Source organism: Arctopsyche grandis, chromosome 7, assembly GCF_051622035.1.
Source record: "Arctopsyche grandis isolate Sample6627 chromosome 7, ASM5162203v2, whole genome shotgun sequence".
NCBI classification, from domain to species: Eukaryota; Metazoa; Arthropoda; class Insecta; order Trichoptera; family Hydropsychidae; genus Arctopsyche; species Arctopsyche grandis.
In genome coordinates this window covers 4195975-4216042 of record NC_135361.1, presented here as the reverse complement: position 1 = coordinate 4216042, position 20068 = coordinate 4195975, and the positions used below count along the sequence as shown (strand labels likewise).

The 20068-nt window shown below is 36.9% G+C and overlaps 1 protein-coding gene across 5 annotated transcripts in view; it reads right to left on the bottom strand.

Moving 5' to 3' along the window:
• The window catches only part of LOC143914960 (protein groucho-like), a 233096-nt gene that overhangs the window by 32262 nt on the left and 180766 nt on the right, over positions 1 to 20068 (bottom strand). The gene's annotated exons all lie outside the window — the stretch shown is intronic.

Genomic DNA, 20068 nt, shown 5'->3' with positions numbered 1-20068 from the left:
GATGATGGAGCAGGAACCGCACAAACCGCACCAGGCATGGAAAAGAACAAAAAACAAAACACATTAGCTCATTCCAATATAAACAATGTTAAAAATCTGAAACAGTTGCGGTCAATCGCACATACAAACACTTGATATATACACACACTTGAGGAAAACTGACAGTTTGCTTTTTGCGATGCATTTGCGTGAAATGATGTCACTATAACACAGGGCTGTGGAATCGTTTTAATCGTATCAAAAGCGACTACGACTCAAATGTACATATGTATCATATATAAGACCATTTACAGATGCATAATAAAATGAGAACCTATAATGCAAATTATCCCTAAAAATAATTTATAACACACCCATATATACTATATAAACTTGAAAAAACTGCATGCCTTAAATAATATTCCGTTAATTACAGACATTACTAATAAACTAACCAGTAGATTCTGTGACAGAATCACTAAAAACCATACTAACACACTTGTGAAGAGTCTCGGTGATTATAGCAAAATGGCTATACTCTTCAGGTATAAACACAGATTACCTAAACACAATCTGCTTTAGATTGTCGACTTTACAGAGTCTTTAATTAATATTATGTATTATATGTATTATGAGTAGAGGTAGGATAGTCACAGTGCTATCCATTGTTCGGCAAACCTTTAACAATGCATTTACAACCTTTGAACAATACACGGCCCCCTCAGGCTCCGGTGACTAATTATGAGTAGAGGCCGGATAGCCAAGGGGCCGCTCATTGTTCCATTGTTGTAAATCCTTTGTAAAAAAGGTTCGGCAAACCTTAAACAATGCATTTACAACATTTGAACAGTACGCGGCCCCTTGGCTATCCGGCCTCTAATTATGAGCATTTATAAGAATTGTAAATAGGTTTTTGAGCGCTTTTTCCTATTATGCTGTACATTATCATTATAATAATATAATACTATGATTACTAACAAAATTAAATTAAAATTGTAAAATAGATCAAAAAAATTGTAAAATAGATAAAATTGTAAAAATGATCAGTAGATCAATAGCTATTAAATTAGATATAAGATATATATTTTTTAAATCGCGTTGTTTCTACAGCCCTGCTAAAACCACATGTAAATTTCCAATGTGAACGATTATGACTTATGACTCTTATGAGAGATTTGCGGTACACTATCGTTATAAATGTGCATACTTCTTAACGATGTCACGTTTCATTATGTCCGTATTCAAATCAAACAAAACGAACTGTTAAGACAAAGACAAAGTTAATCTATTATTTCTAAAGTCCGCAATCAAAGCGAAATGCACTTGTGGTGGATTTCCGACTGCAATGGTAAATATTCAGAGAGGCTAATTCGAATGAATTGCTTGGTTTGAGACGACTCAAATATATATCTAAAAGCAAACTAATAAAATTAATTACAGTGAACAGCACTACATACATATGTATATCGTTACAACTGTTAATTATTATTAAATATTATAATGTCGTTATATTGTTTATACCATTTCATTATAGAAATATAAAATATTATATTATATTACGACTCGAAATAACAACTCATGTTTCTTAAATTTTTCATCGAGTCTCATATACACAATGATATAATACATCGGACAATCACCGAAAATACTCCAGGGGGTGAATCAGGTGTGCTAGCGTTTCTTTTTTAGATGTGTAAAAAATTGAAACTTGGGAACATGAGAAAATTCACTGTCTAAGTGCATTCGTGGGTGAACAAGAGAGACCCCGGATTAAGCTAACGAAAATTGGTAAGTGCCCGAACAAAGGGTACGCTGGAGTTCTCACAAATCTGAGCGAGTGCGTGCGTAAATTTTTTTTTTTTTTTTTGTGCCATCTTATCGATTCCCGATAAATCATCACCAGCGATATCGTTGCTCTTCAGATCATGTACGGGCACTACGGAATCATCACTCCGTCCCCAAAATTGTGAATTGGGCTTCTGAATCTCTCACATTCAGAACACCAATTCGTGAGGCTTTTTTCGCTTTAAACGCCTCTGCTGGTGAGTTGTGTCCAATAGCTGCAACGCTTCTATGTTAGGGTGACGGTGCAGTCTCAACTCGTGCCTCCCGGCGCATTCTCGGATGACTTCTTTTACTTTTTTGATTTTAAGGTCCTTGTGGATCTCTTCATTTGTGACGAAGCGATATGCATCGGTGATAATCCTCAAAAACTGGTTTTGACATCTTTGCATTTTTTCGATATTGGATGGCTTACTGCATCCCCACAGTTGTATGCCATATGTCCATATTGGCTTCACGATTGCCTGGTATATCAGTCTTTTGCATTGTAGGTCTAATTTGGAGTGTCTTCCTATTAGCCAATGCATTTCTCTTTGTTTAATTCGAATCTGTTCTATTTTTTTTTTTAATGTGATGCCTCCACGTAAGCCTTGAGTCAAGATGCAGTCCTAAATATTTAGCTGACAAAGCTTGTGGAACTTGGATTCCGTTTATGAAAGTCTGAGTGCTGACACTATTTCGTCGCAGTGCAAATGTGACCTGCATTGATTTTAGCTCGTTGAGTTTCATTTTCCAGTCCTTGGTCCATTTGCTGATCTTGTCCAGTGCACGCTGCAGGCGTTCAAATGCTTCCTTCTGTGACTCGCTCGATGACATAATGACTGTGTCATCTGCAAATGTTCCAATGAATAATAATATGCGTAAATAATAGACTCGCCAGGGTAGACCTTTAAGTACCTAGACAGTAGATACATTAATAGATTGGGGAAGCTTTGCTGGGAACTTGTCCTTTATAAGGAGGTACACACGTTAGATCAAACTATTCTGGAGTGAGCGGTGTTTTCGTGTGGACCTCCTGAATCGTTGAAAAAATGCTGTGAAGCGTATTTGGCCTTACATTTGGAAACACTATTTAAAGAAGCACGCGTACCACCGTGTCTACGTCCTAACCCAATTATGAGTAGAGGTAGGACTGAAAGCATGCCGTTCTTTTTTTACTGTTCGCGGTGCATGATGACATGATATCGCCTACGTACCGCCTTATAAGGGGTAGATCTCTCAGGACGTCTAATCTGTTCACATACTGTATAGTCACGTATTCGGATATGTATTCCCACGGTATGGGTCAGTCGTTCTGAGAAGTGCAATCATTGTTTAGCTTACTTGCACTTAGCCTGTCGCTAATCCTTGAAACCACTTATACCGGTCACCGGTATGCTATCGCCTCTAAGTGCAAGCACTTAGTAAATCCGTTAACAGATAATCCTTGAACGGTCACACAGTCTCTGGGATTCTATTCGCTTAATCCGCGGTGTGCGTAACACTATTCTTTCGCAGTCATATCTAGCGCGAGATGGGTAGATTTTCCGATCCTTTCGGTTAGGAAACTACTCTGTATGTATGTATATGTATTCTAAAGAAGCACTCTAGCTTTGTAAATATACCCAAAAAGCCCTGATTCCTGGAAAAAGCACGCTTCCGTTCCTACCTCTAATTATGAGCTATATACGAAATGTGAAACTCTACCTACGACATGACTCAAGCAAGACAAAGCAACATGACTGCCCAGCGATAATAATTCATCGGTGACAGATTTAAAATGCAAACTGCATTTAGACAGTTTGGGCCAGGTAAACAAACGGAAAGCCAGGACAGGCCAAAACATAGCACACACAGAGAGTGTGTACGGGGTTCAGGCTTTGTCGACGCTAACAAAAGACCAACTCGAATTTGAAGAGAAACCCTTGGTTGTGTGCCATTTGCGCAAATGACACACGGCTGCCGCTCAAATGTTTTATACTTCCACCGCCACGTGCAGAATTTTATTGTTCGCCGTTCCAGGGAAGACCCAAAACGACCCCGACGGGGTGGTGCAGCACCACGAGATTCACTTAACAAATAGACATACCGACCACATTCTCCGGAACACCACCCCCTCCCACCCCCTTCGCCCACTACATCCATAACCCTCTGGAAAGGATGTGCGGGTGTCGGCGGTAAAGGGGTCGGAAGGTACATATTGAGGTGGGGTGGTAAGAATACCTACTGCTGAATTCAAACCGCGTACCTACCGGCCGACTTACAAATGCATGTACATGTGTATGGGTTCAATGTTTAATGTGGTACTATTGTTAAATTAATATTCTGAGATTACATTGCCAACACTTTTGTAGCGAAGCTTCTTTACGAAACGTTGCACCCTCTCCTATTCTGCGCAATTCTCCCTACCTCTTAGAGAATGACTTTAAAAACCTAATCGGTTTCTGTCACATTTCAGGGTTTGTTTGTATTTTTTATTTTAACCAACAGCATGGACTAGTATTTAGCATATTTTGCTATGGTCAGTGTGGTTACGAGTTCGAGTCACACTGGTTGCTGCTGGCCAGAGCTTGGTTTGTGACCAGGTCGGTCGTTTCAGAGTTTGCCAATTTTCATTGAAACGGTTCCTGCAAAATTGGCTTTCCCTCCCCATTTATCTCGCAAAATCTCGAGTTATTATGTTATATCCCAAGGTTCACCGGGTTTCTCTCCGTAGATGTCTCTGTTGATGATTATTGAATAAAAATTCGTATTGTTGTATAAATATTTGTTGATCGTATTGTATACGATGTTTGCAATAGATAATTTCGAACTATGTATATAATTTGGTGTTTCTTGATCTGTATAGTACACTCGTCGCATTGAAGCGATCTGTAATGACGAGTGTACATAGATTGATTGAATAAAATAATTTAAAAAAGTTCAACCCGAATAAAAATGACTCTTTAATAGTGAATCCTTGTATTATATTTAAAAACATACACTTTTATCACTTAAGAACACTTTTTTATATGTAAAGCACGGACCCAGAGGGTGCCGCGTATTGTTCAAATGTTGTAAATGCATTGTTAAAGGTTTGCCGAACCTTTTTTACAAAGGATTTACAACAATGGAACAATGAGCGGCACCTTGGCTATCCTACCTCTAGGTATATAAATGATGAACTTTAAGAAATGCGTAGAACTGTTTATAATTTACTGCAATGGAGAACTGTACTCGTTGAATCTAGTGCTATGAATATAAAAATGTCGGAGTCTGATGTTGTGACTGACTGTCGTACCTCGGGCACGGTTTATATATGTATAACGAATCAGCTGATGTCAGTGTGTATCTCATAGCCATTAGATGATCTTATCGCTATTGTGTTTTTATATTCCCTATGTATTCGTGTTTATATTTTAAAATTAATCAAGGCGTGCTATAACAACACGGGACAGAACATATATTGCCTTTTTGAAGTTGACATTTCAAAAATTAATTCGTTGTATATGAGTTTTCAAAATCATATCCGATAGTATATTACGTAATAGATAGGAATGCGAAATTGATTCAATTTAATATGCTAATGATCAATTAAATCTACAAAAGACCAAATTCAATATTTTCATAATACGACTTCGAACTCAAACTCCCCAATTATTGTAATAGAATAAAATTTTCTCAGAACGAAAATTAACCAACAAATAACGAGGTGAGCAAAAAGCGAAATCATTATCGCAAATTGATATCGAAATATAGCTCGCCTGCGAAATTAAACACCGCCTAATAAATAACCACTTATGCGCATATACATACATACATACACATAAAAGGACTTATTTTATGGTTATGATCATTACGTCGGTAAATGGGAAATGAATAGACGATGGTTTTTCGCGAAACATGTGTGAAAAATGAGCAAATGAAATGTCAATAGCAGAGAGAGAGAGTTAACGTATGCATGCATACGTATATACATACATACATATATCATCGATGGCGAACCTTTTTGAGCTCGCGTGTCAAAAAAAACTTATTTTGTTTGAAAAAGTACTATCTAATTAAGCTATATGCAACCTTTCCGACAGAATGTGTCTTAGCCCTCCATCTTAACCATTCCCCGTCTACAATACTACTAACTTCTCTGAGTGAGCGACACACTAACATAGAATGCGCATCAAACTGTCAGAGGCTAAGTGGGACTTAAAAAAATCTAAAATCTATATACATAAAAAAATCAATGTTTGTCTGTCTTTCTCGAATATGCTCCTAAACCACTGAAACGATTACGATGGAACTTTCAGGATTCGTTGTATGCATGTCCGGAAAGATTAATTTGAAAAAAAATCGCCCAAAAACGGGAATGAGTGTCATTGCAACGCATTGTTCCGTTGTTAGGGTAAACATTGCAACACCTGCGTTGTTGGGTAAAATAAACTAATAACTTTTCCGACAAATGGAAACGGGAATTGTATGCGCTATTGTGATGTTGCAACGCATGCTGGGTTCAGCTAGTCTAATATAAAATTATTGAAATTGTTCACAAATGACATATGTAGGTTCGACATCACTGCAAAATATATATGTATATTTCGCATAGCAGCGAAAATTCCCCCATTTTGCATTACGAGCGAAAGCTATGGGGCCAATAAAAACATCCGCGACCACCTAAATAACATTATAAAGGGGTACACACAAACACACACACGTGCACGTTATGAGTGGGTCTGTATGGGTGTGTAGGGGGCGGAAAGGGCGCCGGATATTATTAAGGGTCGAATGGCCGCGCGCTGGAGAACCTATTTAGTGACCCCCATAAAGGGTGCCCAATAAAACGTACCGGCATGATTTAACCGTAAAATATCGGGCGCGGGGTGCTTTATACCCGCCGCGCATAAAACACGCACATTCCTACACCCCAAACGGGCCAAAAGGGATGTCGGGGGGCGGGGGGGGGGGGGCGGTGGGGTTGTTCCAACGTTATGAAAAACAACGCGCCAGAAAAACAGGGACGCGTGCGAACCTTTTTACTTTATCCGTTTACGGAGGTGTAATAAAGTAATGCGATCGTGCTTAAAATTCGACAGCGAGGTTACGAATCGAATGATATCGATGGGTGTTTGGGATATTTAAATTGTTAATGAAATTTGCACCGAGTCGCAAAGTCGGTTTACGACTGCGAATGCTTCCGCTTTGTTTTATTTCATTCGATGCATCGAATTTGAATATTTTGAAAAATTCACTAAAAAAATCAACGGGCACAATACTAGTTATTAATATAAAAACCTTGGATTTGCGACTCCAGGTCAATCGCTTCCCAACAGAGTTTGCCAATTTGTGATTTTCATTGAAACGGTTCCAATAAATTGACAACCTTACACATTTTCTCGCAATCTCGAATTTCGCTGAATTGTATAAAATACTGCAAATTTACAAATTTGACCAGAAATGTCTCTGTGGATATTAAATGATATATATTTACTGAATTTCGCTGAATCATTTAAAAATGCTGCAAATTTACAAATTCGTACATATATGTCTCTGCGGATGTTAATTGATATGTATTAACATTGTATAATACTAATAATTCTGCCCAGGAAGGTGCATTTGGGTTACCTTTAATGCCTTACTGGTATAAATAAATAAAAAATCAATTCGTGAAGGGACAATGAACATTTACCCCAGCACTTTTATATAAGGTAGAAAACTCAATCCTACATAAATATACAAGTTTAAATCAATGTTTACTGTATAATATAAGCCAATGGATAGATATAAGCCAATTTTCAAAGATTTTCGCAATTAAATCAGATAAATAGGCAAACTTTGATTGGAAATGATCGAATTCATCAATTAGACTAGTTTATAAACCGATATTTTATAATGGAGATTTTGTATTTATGCAGTTTTTCCTCTGTTGATCGGGTCATACATGCATACGTACATGCTATTTAAATTGCATTGACTTGGGAAAAGTTTAGCTAAGAGAGTCATCATAAATGCTTTGACCTTTCAAAGTAAAGAACGATCGAAACAATAGATGATAAATACAGTCAAGGGGTGGACACTTGTCACAGAGAGGTGACGGGCATTCGAAGTGCCCATTGTAAACGAGCTCTAATGTATTTATGAAATCGTAAACAAGTACAACTTTCTAAGGAGTACTTCAAATGTATTATAGTTACTAGATTCACACAAAGTGGTGGATTTGCTCGTCGAAAGCGAGTAGTCTTATTATTGTGGGTGAACATAGCGATCTGAATTGACGTCAATCATAGGAAAGTTTTAAGATCGACCCGCATGATTGAGTTGGCAACCTTCTAGCCTGCGAAGGGTGCTCGACAAACCCTCACCCTTCGTCAGCTCCATTCCTCCGCCACTCGATCCACTCTCCAGCATCCCTAAATTGTGTTCTACTTTTTCTTGTGCCACCCCTTCCGCCTCCATCCACTCGAGAATGTGCTAAAGCAAATGATAGGCGGGACGCCAATTGAACCGTATCGCGATCATGGCCGTTATGTATACACTCTGGAGCAAATGGTAAAATAACTTTGTATATTTTTCCACTAAGTGCTAGGGTGAGTCGATGATTTTATGCGCAATTTATTACGGTGGAGATTGTTATCTCACGGAAACAGGGGACAAATATATGAAAGTGAAAACTTCTGGGTAGAGGAAATTCGCAACGTCTTGCAGTTGTTTTGAAAAGTTCGATAAATTCCGCTTGGCATATCAGAATATGATAAAGTGTTTCGTGTCTTTTGCACTTGAGGCGAGGAGGGGGGGGGGGGGGTGGAAAGCTGAGAAGGACTGTTTTTAATTTACATAAGTACTAACAAATTCACTCATCATAGAGACATCTATGGTCAAATTCGATATAAAGCAAGTTTTTGCTAGAAGAGTATATACATATATATATATTTTAGATTATGTTGGTGGGTAGTATATTAATGAAATAATCAACAAATTCCAGAAATCAGAAAACTCTGATAGGAAACGATCGACCTGGAGCCACATATTTTCGAGGTAAGACCAACAACAGCGGGCCAGGGAATGAATCCATGACCCTTCAGTTGAAAGCATTATACGCTAACCACAGAGATATGTTGCTGGTTAAACTATATAAATTTTTATTTGTCAAAAAGACTTTTTAATTAGTGTTAGAGATTTTTAGTTAGATTTTTAAAGGTGACCGGAAAAATGCACTCGAGATAGTTGCACTCTCTAGACATCCAAACTTTCAAAGATGCTCACAGAGAACTAACGCAATAGATTGTATGTTATCCGAGTATGCTAACCTTTTTTGTGGAATTATATTGCGTAAGGTCTTTTTGGGCGCCTTTGAAAATTATCACTTCTCGAAACTGTGCTACTATTTAGTGCATCTTTCCGGGAACCGTTTTTAAAATAGCATTTAGAAGTGAGAGGCTAATATATACATATTATTATTAAATTTTGGTCAAATTGTTCAAACTACTACATCTATTATTACGATGTTCCTAATACTCTTTCTCTTGCCATGTTTTTCATGATATGTTTATTTTATTTTTGTTTCTTTAATTCGTATATATTATTGGAAGATGAATGGTCAAATACTGAAAATTATATATTATATAATATACATGTACATCTATGAAATTAAATTATTGGAAGTTTCTTCTATTTTTCAAATTTGTTCTGGCAGTTTGACCTAAGCATTTCACACATAAGTCCCCATTACCCCTACCGTCAGAACATAAATCAATTTCGATAAGCCTGTTGCGAAATTTCATAACAAAAACTACCCTCTACGTCAACACATCATTCGCAAATATCAAATTAGTCGTAATAAGAATCGGGGAGCTCAACGATGATGATAATAAGCGACAAAATTAAATCGCGCACACTCGTCGGAATCACCCCAACACAAATATTTTCGACTGTCGTTCCCTTTTTTTTCATTATTATTTCATCCCGATTGAAATCCCCACGATTGCACATGTGTGAAGCGGCGAACACCCCATGTTTATAATAACCCTTTATCGAACAACTGTTACATTTATAACCGTCAAACGGCCCGGGGGCGCAACTCACCCGCAAAGCCCTAAATACACGACGATTACAAAATCGATTTTTCGCAATTCAATTATAAACTTCGTCAGGGCTTACAAATTGCACAAAAACATACTGGTCCTACAGACAAACACATCACGTTAGTGTCTGACTTGTCTGACAAGTCTGCCAATAAATCGTTGTCTGCGAAATACATCATAACGAGATATAATGACGTCGTCGTGACGAGTTTCATTTAACTTATTAAAAGACAAATCTCTTGACTTTGAGAATCTTTTATCGAACCAAACATCGACTCTTCAGATGCGATTTCGAGATCAAAAAGTGTTTAAAAAAAACTTTCAAACAGCTGTGATGAAACTATATCGGAATATTATTCAATAATATAGCCTTGAAAGATTACATAAAAACAGAACACTCTTTTCCGAATATTTTATCCCGATTACCCGACCGATTAAGTCGTAGAAATCGGCAGAAAGTTGCAAATCGATAGATTGCTAGACAAAAAAAATCTAGAAGAATCGACAAAAAAATAAAGAATATAATTCACTAGAACACCTAAGACCTCGTGACAACCAATGGGTTGTATAAAACGAAGCCTTTGATGAAGTTAAAGGTCATAAATGTTAGTCTTTCTTAGCGAAAGATGCAGAAAAGTTGTTCGTCACTTTCTAGACAAATTGCTAGACAAATCGACAAATTTCTAGACAAAACAAATTCTAGACAAATCGACGGAATAATAAAGAATATACATAGTTCACTGACATATCTAAAACCCCGTTACAGCCGATGGTTGTATAAAACGAAGCCTTTAATGAAGTTAAAGGTCATAAATGTAAGTCTTTCTTAGACAAAGATGTGTCATTCGACCTTTTTAGGGTCATTAAAATTATAAGTGAAAGTTAGAATGTACAAAAAGGCGAATCCAATCCACGCAAGATAAACTCAGCAAAATAAACAGAACATGAACGTGTTTTTCAATTTCATTAATAAAAAATAATATTTTATATATTTTTTTTAATTATTTCCCTCGCAAGTTGACAAATTCAGCTCACCATTGGAATATAATATGTATGTATACCTCTATATTTGTCGACCCCATTCGTAAAAAGTCGAAAGAACGTGAATTTGAGAGCAGACGGTACTAACACAAATTACTAGTTCGTAATTAACACTCCCTAAAAATAAACAACCCGAAGAAAATATGGAGGGTGAAAAGCCATAAACAAATTTCAAGAGAGTAGAACGGCGTTCAAAGAACAGAAATTATTTTTTATTATTCAAAAATTTTGTCTATATATGTACATACATATTATCATTGTGGAATAGTTCGCAGTAACCCTATAGGGGTAATTTTAAGACCCATAATAATAACCTTGCCGCCAGTATGCGAGATTTAGTCTGATGGGGGTTTAACGACATCTGTCCGGGTGTTGGCGGCCGATTTAACCGATTACGCGCGCGCCACTGTTTGACAATGTAGCGATAAAAAAAATACACACACCCGCACAAGCTCATTGGATATATGCAAATAAATAAAATAAAAAAAGCAGGGCCAACTCGAGTACAAAATACACAAAGGTTACCGCATCGCAAAAATACGAGAGGAGAAGAGAGCTACCCCTAATACGCTGCCTGCATTTGGGTAAGTGAAATCCGCCATAAGAGATATCCTCTGAAATGGTAATGAACGAGCTGAAAGTTTTCATCGCAAGAGAGGAGAATATATGTATTTATACGTGGAAACAGGCGAGGAGTGCTTTTTTCAGCTAGAATGTAAAAAAAATTGGATGTGGTTTAAAAACGCGCTGTACGAGAATATCATATAACATATGTTTAAGTTAATGTGGTATTATGAGGTTTTATCATATTTCTTACTTGTTGAACCGGAATTTCCTGAAACCAAACTTTGGAAGTCTTTTACAATGTAAAAATATGATAATACTTTTACAATTAGAATAATTACAATAATACAATATGAAAAAATAAAACATATCGTTGGTAAATGCTTCCATTAATGTTTCAATCATGTACCATCCGATTTATAAGCTATTTATTTATATAAATCCTTCCAAAATCACTCATTGAAATTTCAACGGGTAAAGCACTAGCAGAAATTTAACTCAATCCCCGTGGATGACCGCTATAGACGTCATACTGAAAATGCCAATAGCGCCAATGGCGTGATTCACTGTGTACATAAAAATACTCAATTCACTAAAATAGCACCACAAATTCATTTTTATATTCAATCTTCTTGTGTATCATTTTTTGGATTTCGGGCCAAGAGTACCAGACGCGTTATTGATGACGTCTCAAGTATGAAAAAAGATGAGAAATTTTCTATTACTCAGTTAAAACGTTGCCCTATGCAACTAAGATGTGTATAATTATCATAGTCTAATTCTAAAGGATGCAATGAGTATATAATATGTACTTAAAGTATGAAGTAATGCCAAAAGCTACATATATTGTCTAATTCTTTGAAATCATAAAAATCTAATTATCCCAATCACTCACATAATTAAATTCTTGATTCCGTAAGATTGAGAATGCCTTAAGTTTTAATCCCTGTCCTTTTAATCCACGTTTTAATTGGTTTTCGAGGATTATCTCCAGGCTTAAGTGCTGTCGGCTAACAATGGAGCCCCCCGAATGGACTTAGTGATCGGTAACGGCACCCAGCCACTTCCCGCTAGAGTTCCCAGAACTGACAGTTCTAGCATATCTAGTACGTGACTATAACAATAGGTAAACAAACGCGTCGAGGAAGATGCAGTGAGCGACCTGCCCTTTATAAGCAGGTACTTAGGCCATATCAAGGTATTCCGGACGGAGCGCTGACTGCGTGGATCTCTTAAATCACCCAATAAATGCTGTGAAGCGACTTTGGCCTTTTATTTGGATCCTCCACCCACATCTACGCAACAATACATATAATACATTAAAGTGGGGAGTAGCCATAATAATATGAAGATTGCCCATGACTAAAGCTACAATTCAAAAAGGAGACATACATGTGTATATATATATATATATATGTAGGTTCACTTTTGTAGTAAAAAATTCACGCATGCACAATTTTATACGCGAGCACGTACTCTGGCGAGGGAAACGAGCTACGATCCATAAAAATATTGAAACAATCGTTTGTTCAGCGATGCGAGCGGGGATTCCCCGTTAAACATCAAAATAACGAGTAATCACGACCCCGCGAGAGCGCGCCCCCTAATAGACACATAACGACCCCATTAAAAAGTGCGCGAGATACGCAAAGGGGGGGGGGGACAAAGGGTGGGCGACGCAGACTCCCCCCACCACCCCCATGAGTCCTTCGACGCGGGCGTCCGCATTAATAAAATTGAATGAAACGCCGTAGGGTAATCAAGTGTCACTTTGGGGGGAGGAAATGGCGTTCAACCCCTTTTCGAAAACACTTCAATCGTCGCCCCCATTATCGTGTTTTCGTACGACACCGCACCGCTTGTTCTCTGTGACGAGAGGACACGAAAGTAACGCACAATTTCAACGCAAACCAAACAAATAAATCCTCGAGTGTTTGAAATACAAACTCGACCCAGCTTTAAATATACAATACGTAAACATATGTCATGAGAACAAGAACTATTATAAAACACGATAAAATTTAACGATTCCTTAGAAAATTTTAAACTTTATTCATATCCTTTCCGGAAAACTACTGGAGAACTCTTTCCGTAGTTGAATTCGATGAATCTTAAGGCTTCCATATACAATGAGACCTCCATTGTTACAAATCACTACGTATATAAGACTAATATAAATTTTATGTACATATGTGTAGGTATTTTTTGTTACTTAATTTGAATATTTACTTAAAACTAGGACTTTTTCTTTGGTGCCTTTTATATGGACATATTCATGTGGCGTATACGTAACAGCAGTAGCCGACTAAATCTATTCATATTATATAGCAGTACGTCACCGTAACGTATCAAATCATACGGGTTTTGTTTTCGACTTTTTTACGCACAACGTGATGCCATAGTAGCGAGTGCAAGCTTACTAACAAGTGCGCATGCGCAGATGAATATTATAAGAAACGTCACATGGTGAAAATATACAACGCAAGCAATATTGCGCCGTATCGTCGCGCTCTGTAATATATATGTACGCCAATTTTGCTCTGCCAAAACAAGTCTGAACGTGCCGAAACTTATGCTGCTGTATAGTATGAATAGAAGTAGTATTTTCCGTGCACGGCTGTGCCGTGCTATTGGCTTGCAGTACTAGACAGTATGAACAGTTCTTTATCAGTAAATTTTAAAAGGATTTCATCGTTTTTATGTGCTATATTAAAATATATAAAGGAGAAAGCTCAAGTCATTCAAAATCGTGATAAAATGTCTATACTTCACCGCAAATCATTACATGTGTACAAATATAAATTTACAGTTGTACCGAAAATAAAATGATTTAGTCTAATAAAATTATCAATCCTAATCTCTATGTATAATAGAACTAACAACCGTATTAATATCAGATATATTAAATTTGCATAGAAGCATAATTAATTATAAAATTAATAATAAACGCATGTACATACGTATTATTGTTATTAATCGTACTGTAATTAATATAACATATCGTGTTTGCAATCTGCATATATTAAATTTGTATCTATAGGTCAGTTTGCATGTCGACTGCGTTTTTGACTATCAATTTACAAGTTTGATGACTGGAATAGGTATTATATAGTAGGTATGTGTAGTTTATTAATCGTATAAATTTGAATAAATTAATAATAATTATAATAAATATGTGAGCACCTTGAACTAAACTCTGCGTCTTCAATTAAGTCATAAATCAATTTATGAATGTATTTTAAGCGATGTATTGTGTGTGTCTACAATTATGCGGGCACTTTTGATCGAATGTGGATTTTATTACTTTTTAATGCTTTCAATCGGGCCCCTTTGAAATTAATCAAATTTTATGTCGCGTTGATAGTTATCGCTCAAACATGATTTGAATCTATTGATATAGCCCGAATGGATGTATTTCTCCCTTTATTTACTTTTTTTCGTTCGTAGTGATAAAGCTCAGTCGGTAGGGCTTTGTATTCACGATTGAAAGGACCAAAGCTTTCATGACATACATACTTACATATATATACGTATGTTTATGTAATCGTATGGAGTTATACATATATAAAGATATATGTAAATTACACAAAGTGTGTTGATAGAGGTATACATTTGACGTTAAAAGGCATAAAGGTGAAAATTTTTGTTATTATTAGAGATATTGGAAGCTTGCCAAAATAACGTCACCTTTTATTAACAGAATGAACCAACAAATAGTATTTTTTAATCAGAAATAAAATATTATCCTCATTGAATATAATCAATTAATAAAATCAGACAAAACGAGTAGGGGGCGGAAAGTCAAAAAAACAAGGCTACTGGCTTTGAGTGAGCTGTCACCTTCTCCAAAATTTTTGGATTCTTAAACGTGTTTCATACGATTATATTTCACCATCGACTTATCTATCGGCAGCCAAATCTCGCAAAATGGCAAAGTTTTAAAGCGATCGCAAGAATGTAGGAAGTTTTGGATTTGGAAGTTTGGAAGGACGGATTGCTGAAGTGAAACTAATAAAAACCATGTAAAAAATAGAAGGCGAAAGGTTTTTTCGAATGTTTGAGAAAGCCCGGGGGAAGAGTACGAGCTGAATGGGTCACTGTTCGAAGAAGAGTATCTTCAAAAGTCTTCATATGTATATAGGAATGATTTTTAAACGAGCCGTATGTGTGGTTGGCCAAACTGCTAGTGATAAAAGTGTGTGTGGTATGCATGAGGGACCGGATGCGTGTTGCTATGGTCACTTGTTGGAGAACAAGCCTGACGACATGTTATAATAAATAGTTCTGACTGAATCTGCGCTTTTCACTTGGAATCCTTCACATCCGGATCCAATATGTATATATTTTATTTTATTTTTATTTTTACATACATACCAGCGAGGCCTGAAAAGGTAGACCTCAATTTTATTACATAAATCACTGTATTTCGAGAGGCTGAAGAACAAGAAATTAACAATTAATTAATTAATTAATCCATTGAGACATATATGGATATAGGCTTGTGCATAAATTTTTAAATATTGTACATAAATCAAATTCACATATTTGTGAAAGCAGGTAGGATGATTTTTGCCAATTTGAGGAACCGTTTCAACAATGAAAAACGGATAAATTTGCAAACTCTGGTAAGAAACGATCGACTTGGAGTGGAGGGAAAAAAACTGATAATTAGAAGCGCGTTAGGTGCAAGTTCACGAGCGACAGCTTTTGCAAAGTGCGAATTTTTCGACGCGACTAAAAGCTTTCGAGCTTTGGTGTGACGCGACTCGAGTGGCGGCAAGCGTTTCGGTTAATTCGCGAACACCGCGTCGAGGCGTGACACTCGACTACACCCCTGTCGGGTCACGTGCTCGAGCCGACGGGGGTGTATGCCACCACCCAACCCCCCTGAGTGCTGAAACCCTCCATCCCTTGCCCGTCACCCTCTCCGAGAGCTGGAGAGGGCACACTCAATTATAGTCGCGCTAATAAACGCGGCACAACTTTGACAATCGAGTCACTAGATGCCGCAGCACGATCGTGTGAATCCAACGGTCGTCCAGTATGTAAGAGATGCGGTTGTAATATTCTATTGAAAATATAACCAACCAACACAAATATTCATATATTCTAATGATATAGTCAATCCGTATTGAAAAAAAATATTTATTTATTTATTTATTTTAAACAGACCATTGTGGCATAACAGGAATTCCTAAAGCGCCACAATGGTCAAAAAATATAACACAAAAAAGAAAAAAAACAAAATAACAATTAAACATAAACATAAATACATCCATACATACATAAAAAATAGCATTTATAATAACAGATAAAGTAAAAATATCAAATAAAATATAGCATAAGGAATGCCTTGCACCTACAGCCAGTTTCAATAAATATGTAAGAAACAACTACAAATACAAAACATCCCTATAAGGCCCAAATGGAAGAGAGTTAATCAAAATTTCACTCATAAATCACAATCAATCATGAAAACAATGATGAGCGCAGACTACCAGATAAATGGGTTAGAGTAATTTCCGACAATTTACGCTCACTAAGGTGGAAAATATCACATTCAGTCTCGGCAGCAACGATTTCATTAAGAAGTCGGATAGCTCTTGGAATAGGAGCCATTCGAAAAAGGACTGTGCGGGCAGGAGGTACAGCCAGCAAATGATGATGTCTACCACGCACATAGTGAATAGGGACATAAAGCCCCAACTGCTCCAGCAACAACGGGCATGACGTATTACCACGTAAGAGCAGGAGAACGAAACGAATTAATGAGAAGTTTCTCCGAAGTTCAAGGGAATTATACCCAAGCATGCCCAAAAGGAAAGGAGTGGGGTAGAGATATGGGTAATACCCATATTCTTTCCTATATAGGAAACGAAGAAATGCTTTTTGCACTTTCTCAAATATATATATAAATATATAACTGATCAAGGTTTTATCCTGAAAGTTGCGAAGGGGCGGTAGAAAATCGCGTTTGGATAGCTGACTGTCTTCGTTTGGATCTGACACAAGATTGCGACGTAATTTTTAATAAGTTGGTTCAGGAATGCAGTATTTATTTATTTATATACTACCTTAGCTATTAAGCTCATTTAAAAATACATCTTAATTACATCGCAATATAATTAACTTATATGTACTTGTCCCTCACAGAGGTGTCTCTTCTCACCTCGCAAGAATGCATCCATGGTCTTAGCAGACCTGATGCACTCAGGGTACAGAGTCATGTACATGAGCACACCCCTGTGAAAAACACCCACAGCTGTCTTCATTTTTCTGACTCTACTTACAACTAGTTTGTCCTTTTTATCTCTATTCCTTATTATATAATCATCAAAATACTTAGGCAATAACTATGATCTAATTTATAAACAAAAGCCAATGTGATAATATTTAAACTAATTCTAATACTCATCCATCCCAATTCATCTAACATACTTCCAATACTCTTAAATATACTCACATTCAAAATACCTCTCATAGCTTTATTCTGTATTTTTTGCATTTTTTAGTCCAAACTCACAAATGTTATTCCCTTCAAACTCAAAATCATCCACTTTACAATGGTTCGATATTTCTTCGCCACAAAATCTACAAACAAATTTCAGATCTTTTCTTTACAAAATGTAGCAAGATGACTCATTATATATATTTATATATACACATATACTTTGAGGGAGTTTGCTGACGATTTAGAATTACGCGGCCGATCCTTGAGAGCACACTTCATCGAAGCGGAAGCTTCATTTGAAAGTTCATCCAACTTTGAAAGTCTTTTTCTTTCTTATTGAACATTATGTGGAAAAGCCTGCGTACATATCTTCAAATTTTGCTTCCAACGTTTCCGTTTGTGCCCAAGTCGGATAATATACAGCGTAGATTGCAAATATAAAATATATAGATTCATTTGCATGCGCATGTATAACATTACGAGTGTATGTATGTATGTATATATAGTCGGAATTACGTTGGGAAGCTTCAAATTTCCCAACACGGAAAAGCTCCACGGAACTGGAAAAGAGATAAAGAGACTCGCTTGAAATGTGAGAGATTCGTGTCGCGGGAGGATTGAAGCGAAAAAAGGTGCAATTGTCGCTGTTTGCTCTCTCGAGGGATGCTCTGCTCTGTGGGTGGGTAGGTGAGTGGGTGGTTGGGTGGCAGTCGGCGGTCGCGTGGGTGGACGGAAAAAAGGCTACGAGAAAGAGCGAGGACGGGGCAGAGAAAGGAGGGTCGGAAAAACGGAAAGATGAGGGAGTGAGGAAGGGAGGGTCAGACGACGAGAGGAAAAAGGTGTAAAAAGGCGCGGAAAATATGGGGCGAGGATGGAGAAAGAATGGGACGAGAGTTCACGGGTTGTTCCCCAGCTCGAGTGTATAATGGGAAGACGGGGAGAGAGGGTCGAATCAGCGGTCATGAATCATCTTAATACGTAATTATACGCCATTTTTCTCCCTCTACGAAATAATTTAATAGATGGGCCGATAGTAGCGCGTTTGAAATATAAATCGACTCGTTTAAAAGCGAAAATATAATAAAAAATACAAAAAAAAAGGGCGAGGGTGAAGGTGCTTCTGGGAATTAATTAGGCGATGACGTATACACGAGTTTAATTGAATCGCACACCGATACCGTTTGATGGGCAAATTGATAGATTAATTGAATTTAACACCCCACCCATATATTGCGTTAGTGTGATAACTTCATAAATTGCAAATAACTGAGTTATTAATGGAGTTTTGTGGGTATTTCTAAAAAGGATCAAAAATAGAGAAAATATTTGAAGGCCACTATTAATATATTCTTATTTTGATATTCTGTACTGGGAGGCTTCTTTACAACGTGTCTATGCTATTGTGACTGGGTCGCATTTCATCAGGACTATTATTAAATTTAGCTGTACTCCCTCTTCGTTAGAATTGTCCCTCTGGACGATAAAATGGCAGAGGGGCAATGTGGTGGAAGTGCAATACTCGTATAGACTTTCAGGACTAACAATATATGTACTGTACAAAAGCTAAAAGTTTGAACTTTTATTTTGTATATGTATCAATTCCATTCAAAAACCATTCATTGTAATTTCAAAGGACAAAATATATATAAAACCTATATAATCTTATAAATAAAACCGCAACGGCGTCTGAAATTCTTTTCTTATTGGCTGTCGTCAAAGTCGTTTCTGATTGGCTGTCGTCAAAGTCATTTCTGATTGGCTGTTGACAAGGTCATTTCCTATTGGCTGGATTGGTCAAAGACATTTGTGATTGATCGGCCTTTATTTAATCAAATAAATTTGATAAAAAAAGCCTTGTAAAAACAAATGCGAGATATTTTTCGTGGTTCGACGGTATTCTCACAACTAGACTGCATTTCCATTTACCGGGCAAAGCTGGGTAGTAATACTAGTAAAAAATAAACACCAAATGAACTACCAAATAAAAGACAGAGTGAATTATCAGAATGCTTGATACTTATTTTGACAGCGTTTTAAAAACTGTCAAAACCCTTCCCCTGAATAATTGGGTCTCTTGAGCACATCAAATTTACGCACTAAGAACGTAATATGTACATATGTATATATAGGTATGTATAAGTACACGTTTCAAATCAATATT